At 44.9% G+C, this 13,081-nt stretch overlaps 1 protein-coding gene across 4 annotated transcripts in view; it reads right to left on the bottom strand.

Moving 5' to 3' along the window:
• The window catches only part of DLGAP4 (DLG associated protein 4), a 157,648-nt gene that overhangs the window by 103,341 nt on the left and 41,226 nt on the right, over nucleotides 1–13,081 (bottom strand). The gene's annotated exons all lie outside the window — the stretch shown is intronic.

Genomic DNA, 13,081 nt, shown 5'->3' with positions numbered 1-13,081 from the left:
AGATGAAAAGATGAGTTGTTTTTTTTTTTTTTTTTTTTTTAAACTCTTTATTTTTACAGTGGCAAACAACACAGCAAGAAAAAGCAAACAACAGTACCGTGCTATACCTGAATTTCTAAAGAAAACATATAATGTAGATGAGTTTATAGTGTGAGCAGCCTGCCCTGGTTCAAGATTATATCTAGTGATGCCCAGCACTGTGGTTGAATTTTGGATCAATGGAGACTATGGACCTTATTCTGGCTCACATGCAGCGCTGCAAAATGCCGGGTCACTGTTGGGAGCTGTAACTTGGAAATGCCGGGTTGCTCCCAGGACTGACCTGTGTCCAAATCCCAGGTGCGACCTGGCATTTGGGATGTAATAGGGGTATTATTAATCTGTAACATCATGTATGCACCAGCAGTATTTTCTATATATATATATATATATATATATATATATATATATATATATATATATATATATATATATATATATATATATGTATATATATATATATATGACACAATGCAGTGGCACTCCCACAGGACTATCACCAAAAAAAACTGTCAGACCACTCTGGGGTTCCGTTCAACGTTTCAGTCGGGTAGACTTTTATCAAGAACAAGGCTTGTTTTTGATAAAAGTCTACCCGACTGAAACGTCGAACGGAACCCCAGAGTGGTCTGACAGTTTTTTTTGGTGATAGTCCTGTGGGAGTGCCGCTGCATTGTGTCTTCTATCTGTTGGTTCATTTGTACATTGATGGCACCCGGGCAAATAATTTGATTACAATTGGTGGAGTGCCAGCCTATTGGTTCATATATATATATATATATATATATATATATATATATATATATATATATATATATATATATATAGACCGGAAGGTTCCCCAGCTCCCACCGGACACCGGAAAACAGACACGTCACTGCAGCAATTTCTTCAAACTGTGAAATTTATTGTAGCGCCCCCGTTTGAAGAAATTGCTGCAGTGACGTTTCTGTTTTCCAGTGTCTGGTGGGAGCTGGGGAACCTTCCTGTCTACTGATTCTTTGACAAAGGCACGCAGCTTGTGCATTATTTGTGGAGAGTGCTGGTCCTTTGGCTGTATATCAAGGGCTCCAGGCCATGCACTCTCTAATGGGTAGACAAACCAATGGTGGCTGACCACACACCCTCTGGGCAATGGCCACACTCCTAAACATGACCCCTTCCCAATGCCCAGTCTGACACTGGTGAATTGGAGAAACACTAAAGGAGAAAGTAAGGGAAAGAAGTCTTGTGTGGCTGCAAAGCATACTTTCCTACCTTGAGAGTCTCCTCGGGAGGGGTGTGGTATGACCAGGGCTATTTTTGTGCAGGCTCCAACAGGAACTGTGGCCCTTGTTCTAGTTCACTCTTTCTGACAAAATATTTCTTAGATGGACAAAACCATTTGCACTGCAGGTGAGGCAGGTGTAAAACCCCACCCAAATCTAATTATCTCTGCACAAGTAACACCTGCCTCACCTGCAGTGCACATGGTTTTGTCCATCTAAGAAATACTTTGTCAGAAAGAGTGAACTAGAATAAGGGCCTCAGTTCCTGCTGGAGCCTGCACAAAAATAGCCCTGGGTATGACACACCAACAGTCGGGATTCCGACAGTCATTTCTCCGACGTCAGAATCCCGACTGCACAGCAGGGGGAGCGCAATGAAGCCCCTTGCGGGCTCGCTGCGCTCGCCACGCTGCGGGCACGGTGGCGAGCTGTGCTCGCCACCTATTTTATTCTCCCTCTATGGGGGAGCAGTCGGGATTCCGACGTCGGAGTAATGACTGTCGGAATTCCGACTGTCGGGGAGCCGTCCGGCACCCCCCCGGGAGTCATGCATGTCAGATGCATGTCTGTACTTGAGTTTTATTTCACAACCTGTGACAAATCGCAGGCAATTTATCTTACTGCATACACCTGTACCATACAATTTATCTGATGGGCTGTACTACAGGGTGCTAGGGGGGCTGGCCTAAATAGTACTGCTGAATTCGTCCAATAATTCAGCAAAAAACACAACTGGAAAATACTCATTTTCCAGGTATATTTGGCTGAAGGAAGCCTGTACGGATCAGTCAGATCCGTGCACGCTTCTTAGTGTAATAAAATATATTTTTTTAAACAAAGTGGTCCCTCCACCTGGCTATAACCAGCCCCGGGCTCATCGAGCCGGTCCTGGTTACAGAAATACAGGGGAATAAAAGCTGGGGTCCCCCTGTATTTCTATAACCAGCACCAGGCGCTTGAGCCCAGTCCTGGTTCCCAAAATACGGGGGACAAAAGGAGTAGGGGTCCCCCGTATTTTGGAAGCCAACACCGGGCTCAAACAGCCAGTGGTGTCATGCCACATCCGGGGGACACTTTTTACATAAGGTCCACCAGCCAAAGCATGATCACCATGGCTGGTCAGCCCGGCGCAGGTCCCTGGAGGAGTGGGGACCCCCAATAAAGGCCCCCCCCTCCAGGGGAACCCCAGCCCAGGCTGAAGCCCGGGGCTGTCCCCGCTACCCCTGGGCTGTGGGTGCCGTGCTGATGGCATTGTAATAAAAGAATACAGCATTGGTGGCCAGTGGAAGCACCCGCCTCGGGAGGATTTTATCCTGTGTTCAAGGCTGCTGTTGCTGCCGGGAAAGAGGAGGGGGAGGGTGGCGGGGTCGCTGACTTGCTTAGTGGGGAGATACCAGAGGAGAGGAGACGGGCACCAGGTGGCTGGAGACCTGGCAGTGTGACGTCTCGCACGGCTAGGTGTGGGGTGTCTGATGAGCGGCCACCCAGCAATTAATTTCTTTTTCAGCAGTACGACCTAGGAGGTGCAATGCAATGTGCATGTGAACGTGCATTGCTTTGCACCTCTTCTTATGTACATGCAATCTGGGCACTATACATGCGATTTATCACTGAAATCACATGTAAATTGCCAAAATTGCATGTAAATTGCCCTAGTGTAAGGGGGCCTTAACTCTCTCTGCACCTGTTACATCTGCCCCACCTGCAGTGCATATGGTTTTGTGCATTAGCAAACCAAATGTGCTTTGCGTATTAACCTGAAACACCCCTATTGTGAGGCGATAAATTACATCAAAGTGAAGGTGGAAAGTAGAGAATACATTGATAGTGTGGATTTCAAAGGATGGGTTCTGGTGGTATGGATCAGAAGTACCCTATGGGGAAAGTAGAATAGTTAGATGCAATGGCTGGCTAGCACCACTGAGCCAATAATAGTGGTTAATGGTACAATGAGGTCCCATGACTTGCAGCCAAAAACAAGTGAAGTTATCAACCGAGTTCCTATGGTAAACTGGATATATATGATATTCTAGTGCTTATGAACAATATTCGGTACTTGTGTAATATCTGGGCACTCGATTTTTTCATTGTATTGCATCGCATCGCATGCAATATAGTGGCATACAATTCATGCGATGCGATTTTTCATTGTAAAGACCCGATTTTTAATTGTATAGTCACCCATGGGTGATTTCACACCCCCACTATCCAACTACACATGGAGTTGACTTTATATAGTGTCACGAGCGCAGCTAACCACCGAGCCCGAAGCGTGGCAAACGGCCGCAGAATACATGTAAAGTAATCCGCGTGCGCTCGCCGCGCTTCAGGCGCGGTGGCTCGCTGCACTCGCCACACTATATAAAGTCAACTCCATGCGTAGTTGGATAGTGGGGGTATGAAATCACCCATGGGTGACTATACAATTAAAAATCGGGTCTTTACAATGAAAGATCGCATCGCATGCCTTAAGTAGTGGCATGTGATGAAAAAATCGGGCGCCCAGATAATACACAAGTACCCAATATTCTGACTTTTGTGTAATTTCTGAATGTAATCATAAAGACCTGATGCAGAAAAGTCCTAACTGGTTGATTTATCATTAGATCCGCATGTCTAATGCAAGGATAATGCATCATATTTCATGCAGAGATGTACACAAGTTAGATGTAATTGTCACCCACATTGTATGCAGGAAATAAATGTGTATAGTAACCATATGCAAAGTTGTATGCATATTCATGAGAGGAACATCCCTATCCATACACGCGTACATCTAATGCTTGTCTTCATAAGTGCACACGTGCAATAGCCCTATCCTTGGTGGAAATCAGGGATTCCCAAACTTTTTTTTTTAAATAGAGTAATTTTTATTGAAATTTTAGATAACTTAAAAACCTAAAGTAACAAGACAGAGCATATGTAGTGATACATAAGATGATAGAATTGGGCACGATATCACACAATGAGTATATAATACAGTATAGTAGATAGCATATATAACGGAGTTTGTAGCATAGTGTATTACCCCGCTCAAAGGATGGTCAAAATAGTATATAAACCCGAAGGCGCCATTTGAGTAAACTAGCATAAAGATTGGCAGGAATATTGTTAAAATGGTACAGTACAGCATTAAGGTGTATAAGTGCAGCCTCTCCACTACATATAAAAAAGGGGTAGCGAATTTCTACCATAATAAAAAAAAATTGTCTTGCCACAAACTACATCTTAAATATAAAAGTAAACCTCCCTAACAACCCAGTAAACCCAAAATAAACCTCCCCATTACCCCCCACCCTGTATAACCTAACCCAACTCAAGGCATACTTGGATACCCTAAAACCCCGACTAACTATAATCATGCAGATAACAGGGGGCAATAGACTAGTGGTCCTCAGACAAAACTAAACGCGTCCTCACAGTGACATCAGGATAGGACTGTCACCATTTTAGCTAAAATTAACCAAAAAAGACTAATCAGCAATAATGTAATCCCTGGCAGCAGCTTAAAGAGTCTCTGCAGGAGAATTGAGTCCTTCGCCACAGTAAAGGCACCGGATGGAAAAGAGAACTGCAGCAGCAGCAGCAGCACGCCCAGAATCAGACCCGCCGGCGCGGCCGTCAGACAGGGCTGCAGTTGGAGTCTACGGAAGGGAGGGATCCAAAATGGCGCACAGCAGCAAGGAGGACAGAGGCCCAGGTAATCGTAGCAAGCTATGTGGGACACACAGTAGAGCCGCGGATGACACAGGATAGGCAGGAGAGGCTCTGGATGGTAAGTGGGGCAGCACAGATGGCGTAATGGTTAGCATTACTGCCTCACAGCACTGAGGTCATGGGTTTGATTCTACCATGGCTCTAACTGTGCAGAGTTCGTATATTATCCTCATGCTTGCGTGGGTTTCCTCCGGGTACTCCGGTTTCCTCCCACAATCCAAAAATATACTGGTAGGCTAATTGGATCCCAACAACAATTAACCCTAGAATGTATGTATGTGCGTGTACGTGTGTATGTGGTAGGTAATATAGATTGTAAGCTCCACTGGGGCAGGGACTGATGTGAATGTTCAACTATACTTTGTAAAGCGCTGCGGAATATGTGTGCGCTATATAAGAAACGGTTAATAAATAAATAATGAATAAATAAGGGAGAGGGAGAAGGAGGCTCACGATCCTTGGGACAGGATAAATAAGCAGGATGTTAATGGAGCCCACACGCCACACGTATGTTCACTGATCTGGCCAAGCCACAAACTTCACAAACTTTATTGAATTGCGGCACCCTAGCGTATCAGAATATTGGAAAATACATATAGAATACAATATTAAATTAAGTGAATGGTGCCTTTACTGTCATCCTTATGTTTATTTATGTGGTGGCTTACATTTGTGCTTCTGATTGTCCACATGTTTTACTATTGGTCGTTTAGCTATCACTTTATGGGGTCCATTTTTTTGGAATTTTTCCAAGGCCACTTTAAATACCCATTCCTCCCATGACACCAGTTATGCCCCTTTCAGACCGCACTTATTACCTGGTATTTTCTGTTTTTTTTTACTGTTTCAAAACAGTAATATGTGCAGTGTGAAAGGTCCAGAGTGAATTTACTGGTTCCAGAAAACCGGTATTTCTAAACGGTAAAAAAGCAGGGTCTTACCCGTTTCAGACCCATTTTTTTGCAGTCTGAATGTGAACGGACAAAAACGGCATTGAAACTGTAATATACTGGTAATATACCATTTAAGATATGCGGTGTGAAAGGGGTTTTAGCTGTCTGACCCATTTTTAGAATCTTTGAAAATACCGGGTCAATGCCATTTTTGCGGTGTGAAAGCAGCATAAAGGGCATTATAATGGAATTAGAATAAAGTGGCAGACACAACTGTGCAGGAAAAGACCCAAGGACAGCTACAACTGTGTCCAACTCAGAATCAGGCCCTATGAGGAAGGATCCTGCCCCTTCAATGGACCCCACCCCCTCAACAGACTCCGCCTCCATGAGGGTTGGTTCCAGAGATTTCATGGCTGCTTTTCAAACCCATTCAGCTCCTGGGATTTATTCAGTGCTGAGAGGGTGAGTGTGTGTGTGTGTAAGGTTTTACTGAGTTCTGGCACTGTGAGTGTGTGCGTTGGGAGGTTAATGAGTGCTTGTGGGTGTGGGTTAATGAGTGCTGGCAATGTATGTGGGTTAATGTATCCTGGCAGGGTTATAATGTGTGTGTAAAGGAAAAGGGGGGGGGGGTGATAAAAGGTGCTGATATATATACAGATATGTATTAAAAATGTGTATTAGAGGCTTTGTAAAGCATTTTGGGGCACATAATGAAATGCTTTAAAGAAGGATTCTACATTTTCTCCATATATTTGCTCCAATAATATCATTATATGTACAGGTTCCTTTCAGTTTAAGGTAACTCAAAGCCTGGCACCACACAATACTGGTGTGATGGCTGTCATTACATTGAATATAATTGACACGTTACAGGTATTGATTGCAACTGATTGGATGGCTTTAGCACCTGTAGCCATTCCCTGGGGTGTATGGGATGCAGAGGTGGGATTTATGAAAGATTTATGTTGGGTAGAGGTCTTTTTAATTGCTTAATCTTCAGGCAACCAAGGTGTTAATAAACATTTGCATTTCAATTAAGCAAATGTACCATGGCACAGAAAATCCTAAATAATTAAATAGAAGCATAACAGGATCAGCAAAACAGTAAACACAGGAGAAGTTATATAAGGGCTGCAAAAGGAAGAAATAGCAGGGGTTATAAGCAGGGGTATTAGACATAATGGATTTAGAGAAACAAGATAATAGTAAGAGTGATAAAAAGAAAGTAATAGTAATAAGAATTAGTATCAATATAAATATATAATCTGAAATCTGAGGAATTCTAGAGAATATTAATGGGAATTATTTCATCCTAATAGGATAATCTAATGTGCTAGAAAAATAGGTAATAGTAGGCACCAGTACAGTAGTGAAAATGCAATACCAGATAAAGGGCCTTATTCTGGTCCACTCCTTCTGGCAAATTCCTTCTTATACCCCTTTTACACCGCCGAAAAATCCGGGTCAGCGGCGGGTCAGACCCGGATCTTCGTCAGTGTAAATCCCTAACGCCGTGTCCCTTTACACGGGACTTCTACCCAGGTCCTGACCTGGGTAGAACACGGCTAGGACCTGGGTAGAGGGCGGTGTAAATGGGAACGCCGGGTCGGACGACCCGGCTCCCATTTACATGAATGGGGAACGTCCAACCTGCGGACCGCAGCGTCCGCAGGTTGGACGGGTTGTCAGCCTGACAGTCACTGACAGCCGGCGCTGCTGTCTGCTATACCCTGCAGACAGCAGCGGCGGCGGGGGAGTGAGGTGAACGGATGCCTGTGTGCGGCATCCATTCACCTCCTGTGCGACGGCGGGGGGAGTGTGCGCGGGGACTGGGGGCAGCCTAGCAGCTTACCTTAGTGCTGGGCTGCCCCCAGCAGCGTTCCGGTCCGGCGGCGGCGGTGATTGGCACTTGGAGATGACATCGCGCTGTCATCTCCAAGCTTGGGGGGGGCTTGCGGGTGCGGGTCGGGCTGTCCGCCGGTGTAAATGGCACTAAACGCCAGGTCGCACCTGGCTTGAACCTGGGTCTAAAAAAGCCGGGTGCGACCCGGCGTTTTGGTGTAAAAGGGGTATGAGATGGACAAAACCATGTGCACTTCAGGTGGGGTAGATGTTACTTGTGCAGAGAGAATTAAATTTGGATGGGGTTTTACTTCAAACTGATATCTATATTGCAGTGTAAAAATAAAGCATTCAGTATGTACCCTGCACAGAAACAAAAAAACTCACCCAAATCTAATTCTCTCTGCACATTTTACATCTGCCCCCTGCAGTGCACATGGTTTTGTCTATCCAAGAAGGAATTTGAACCAAAATAACCAAAATAACCCCCTGTATTACAAAGAGGAGATAATAGGCAGGAAAGTTACAGGGATGTGGCACAGTAGTAGGGCTTAATAAGGGACGTTTTAAACTGGTCATACACATACGCTATGGCCCATTTTCACACAATTTCAATAAATTGTGTTAAAAGTGCCATATCCTATATTGTATGTGTGTTACCTCTGGATCCAATCCAATGCATGGTCCTGTGCACATCGAAAAAGATCAGGAGATTGCCATGGCTGCCACAAGGATTTGTCAGATCCTGTGGCAGTGAATGGCTTTGCATAAAATACACATTGAAATTTAATAGGATGAGAGATTCAGAAAGTGAGAGATTTGGTAAGAAATCTCCAGTTTTTTTAAAGCAGCAATCATTTACACTGCAAAACCAGTTTGATTTTGCAGTGTAAATGATTGCCGCTTTAAAAAAACTGGATTTCTTACCAAATCTCTCACTTCCTGAATCTCTCATCCTATAAAATTTCACCCATTGTATGCAAAAGGAGCGCATACAATGTATCATATGCAATCCTGCAGCCCGGGAAGCTGGCTCCATTCGATGACAGACAGTACAGTAGTTGCAGTACCGTATGCAAGGCTGCATGTGATACCTTGGCTTTCTGTATGGGGAGCTTAAGCATGGTGGTGATAGTCAGGCAAAGGGGCATATATATTATCTGTGAGATTTCATCTGAATGTACATTTCTAGGTATTATGGTAGGGAAAACATTGCTTATTAAACATGTAGGGCTGGATTATAGATTTCTTGTAACATTTTCAATATAATATGGTTATACAATTATTAGAAGTGGAATGTGCAAATACTTTGTGGGTAATATTGGGATAATTCCTCCATTAAAGGTTTTAACCCTTTGATTGGCAAGTGAATTTGTCAAAATAGGTGTGAAAATTGCCAAGCAAACATTTTTTATTCATCCTAATGATACCTTATATAGGAAACATAATCTTTTTTTTTTTTTACACAACATCTTTCATTTTAATTTATATAAAGAATGTGAGCGGCACTGGAATTTAGAACATCTCATGGAGATGTTGGCAATCAAAGGGTTAAGTATATTCGTGTTTGAGTCTAATGGTTAAATTAAATTGACAGAGGTTCTAATGAAGTTTTTTTGGTACTCTTTACCTAGAACGGCGCCCATCCTGGTGATCGCGTGATCGCGGGCAGTACATAAACGGCCGCGACGCGATGCCCGCGATCACCGCGATTTTCCCATAGGGAACAATGTTAAAAAGCCAGATTGACCGCGATTTTGCATTCAATGCCTCAATGCCCGCGATTTTTCCATAGGAATCAATGTTAAATGGGCTACAGAGCCCAAATAGGCTCAATTAACCCTTAAATGTCACCCCAATTTTTTTACGCCACCCCACGATCCACTCCAACCCGAAGCGTGGCGAGCGCAGCGAGCCCGCGAGGGGCGGCGGTACGCGTCCTCCGACCTTTTCATGCCCTACTATCCACGTCGGCGTGGAGTTGAGAATAGAATAGTGTGGCGAGCGCAGCGAGCCACCGAGCCCGAAGCGTGGCGAGGGGACGCGGATACCTTCACAGTTATACGCGTCCCCTCGCGGACTTCACAGGTGTCCGTGGCGACGCCGACACCTGTGAAGCCCGCGAAGGGACGCGTTTACCTGTGAAGGTATCCGCGTCCCCTCGCGGGGCTCGCTGCGCTCGCCACGCTTCGGGCTCGGTGGCTCGCTGCGCTCGCCACACTATTCTATTCTCAACTCCACGCCGACGTGGATAGTAGGGCATGAAAAGGTCGGAGGACGCGTACCGCCGCCCCTCGCGGGCTCGCTGCGCTCGCCACGCTTCGGGTTGGCGTGGATCGTGGGGTGGCGTAAAAAAATTGGGGTGACATTTAAGGGTTAATTGGGTCTATTTGGGCTCTGTAGCCCATTTAACATTGATTCCTATGGGAAAATCGCGGGCATTGAGGCATTTTACATTAAAATCGCGGTCAATTAGGCTTTTTAACATTGTTCCCTATGGGAAAATCGCGGTCATCGCGGGTACACGATTTTGATGTACCCGCGATTTACCCGCGATGCCCGCGATGACCGCGATTTTTTACACCCGACGCCCGCGATTCTGATCGCGGGCGCCGTTCTAGGTAAAGAGTACCGTTTTTTTTTAATTATTATATTTTTATTTACAAGGCGCCACAAGTGGTACGCAGCGCCTTACATATTCCAGCATGGATATCTTTAAAACCTGGACTGTAAAAGTTTGGAAAACTATGGTATGGGGTACAGGGGGAATGGGGCTGAAGAGCCATCAGTAATGCTAAGATGGATAGCTTGGCTACCAAGCGAAAATGAGATGTTGTCAACTATATGAAGAGTAGGGACCAGTGAGAGAATATAATCCAGGTTAAGGGCCAGATGCAGTAAGCTTCAAGTGGAGCAGGATAAACAACCAGCCAATCAGCTCCTACGTGCCATGTTACAGACTGTGTTTGAAATATGACAGGTAGGAGCTGATTGGTTAGTTGTTTAACACTCTCCAATTTATCACTTTTTGAAGCTTAGCCAGATTTACTATCTTTAGTCACTCTGAATCAATGCTGTGTCATACAATACCAAAGGAGATGGCCTGGTGATATTTGGAAAATCCTGGATAGAGAAGAGCTCAGGGGAGGAGAGGCAGATTTGTGTTTCATGGAGGTATTTGAGCATGTGATTTCACCAAGAGAAGAGAGAGAAAACAGCATGGGTCCCACTAAAGAGCCTTTAGGAATGCAATAGAAAGAAGCAGATGAGGGGATATTGTAGTAAAAGGTGAGACAATGAAGGAGTATTCAGAAAGGTACAAGGATATCCAAGAGGGGTGTGGAGGGCCCCAATAAGAAGTGAGCGTGTAAAAAAAAAAAAAAAACCCAGCACAGAGGTCGACGAGGATCGGAATGGATCAAAGGCTCAGGTGATTGTAAACAAGTCACTCAAGTCATTTAGAAACAAGAGGAGGTAGTACAACCACTACTGGATCTGCAGACAGGAGACATGGGCAACCAGAGCTTCCAGAGAAAATAGATAAGGGTCAATGCCATTTAGCAGTCAATGAGTTCAGGGGGGCTTATTAGCAGGGGGGGGGTAGGGAGAAGAGGGGTCCCCCCTTCCCCCTTGCTAATAAGCCCCCCCCCCCCCCCTTGACTCAGTGACTGCTAAATGGCATACACATAGAGAAAGACTTTCTGTCATGGTGGTAGTGGGAAAGATGTCCACTGTGATAGAATATAGGAGGAAGTGTGGGAGAATGGTATTGGGGCATCAGTCCTGTGACATATTTTAATTCAAAATGTCCAAAGAAAATAGTTCACAGAAATGTGTGTTTGTGCCCTATTTCTTCAGTATAAAACACATTCACACATGTTATAAAGGGATGGAGGCTTACATTGCATTAGACTGGAGGAATCATCAAAGAGAGCAATAGCGGATAAATGTTAATTAATAAGTAAATGAAACATGAAATAATGAGGAAATATTGTTACAATGAAAATAGTTAACATTTGGAAATGTTCTAAATAGTTTTTATACAAAATTATATTCTGTATTAGACTTGTTCGACATTTTGTTGCAATATTCTGGGCAGGATGCTTTTACAGTTATCGCCCCCCCCTTCCCCCCCGGCACCGCATTCTTAATAATCGCATATGCTCTAACATGCGATTATAACACAAGGGACAGCTCTGGCGATAACAGCTGTCCCTTGTGATGCAGCTCCGGTGCTGGACTTACGAGTCTGAGACCCAGGAATCCGTCTGTGCATGCTGCAGGGCATGCTGCAAGTGATCTGTGGTGGACCCCTCACACAGTGCTGCGATAAGAAGTCCATTGGCTTCTGCACTAAATCACCAGCAACCGCTGACAATTCCCTCCGCATCGCTGACGCGGTGGATCGGGGTTAGAGCATACGGAAATGCAGTAAAAACCCTGATAATGGGGTTTTTACCGCATTTCTGGTTTAGAGCATCCCACCCTTTGTATGTGTTTTGACAGTGTTCCCAGCCTTGGACAAGCGACACCACACATCAGAATAAATGACCAATCAGCACCCTCCAAATGGCAATTTACAAACATAGTGTGAAGTAGCATCACATGGAATGGTGAAATAAAGATAGAACCTGTATTTCCAGACTTTACACTATGGCCCTCATTCTGATTCACTCGCAAATCAGCGGTATTTTGCTGCTTTGCAAGCCAACATGAACGGCCAGCCGCTGCTGGATGCCAAATGTCCCCCCAAGTCTGCGAATGGATATATTGCAACCCTGAAATCATTTGATGGTTCTCGACCATCGAAAGATTTCTCAATTGCTCACTAATGTAAGTCACTCGCTGGTGACTTAGATTAGCAGCGCCTTAGAACAGGGCGGGCAGCTGACATCCAGTGATGTTAGCTGTCCGCCCCCCAGAAGGCAGGAAGCTGCCCCCGCTCACATGGGGATGACCCAGATTTTTCCTTGGTGCATCCAGTCTCCTGCATGCCCCCCCCCCCCCCCCCCCCCCCCCCGCTGCAAGCACCTCAGAGATTATGCAAGTCTCTGAGGCCTCCCGCAGTGAAGACCTGCATATGTGCATATTCGCTTAACATTGGTCGCCGTTGCAAATTTGCAACTGTGCAACCCGACCAGAATGAGGGCCTATAATTATCTCTATGACATGTTCTCTATCTTGATTTGCCTGAAACTTAGAAACCAGTACATCCCTACGTAATAAACATTGGCTAATAGTGTGTACACACGGTAAGATTTGGCTTCCGATGTTCCCGATATAGGGAACATCGGAAGCCAAATCGCATGCAAATTGCAT

Source organism: Crinia signifera, chromosome 6, assembly GCF_055691185.1.
Source record: "Crinia signifera chromosome 6, ASM5569118v1, whole genome shotgun sequence".
Taxonomy (NCBI): domain Eukaryota; kingdom Metazoa; phylum Chordata; class Amphibia; order Anura; family Myobatrachidae; genus Crinia; species Crinia signifera.
Note: the sequence above shows the minus strand (reverse complement) of the source record. Positions and strands in the feature narration are given on the sequence as shown.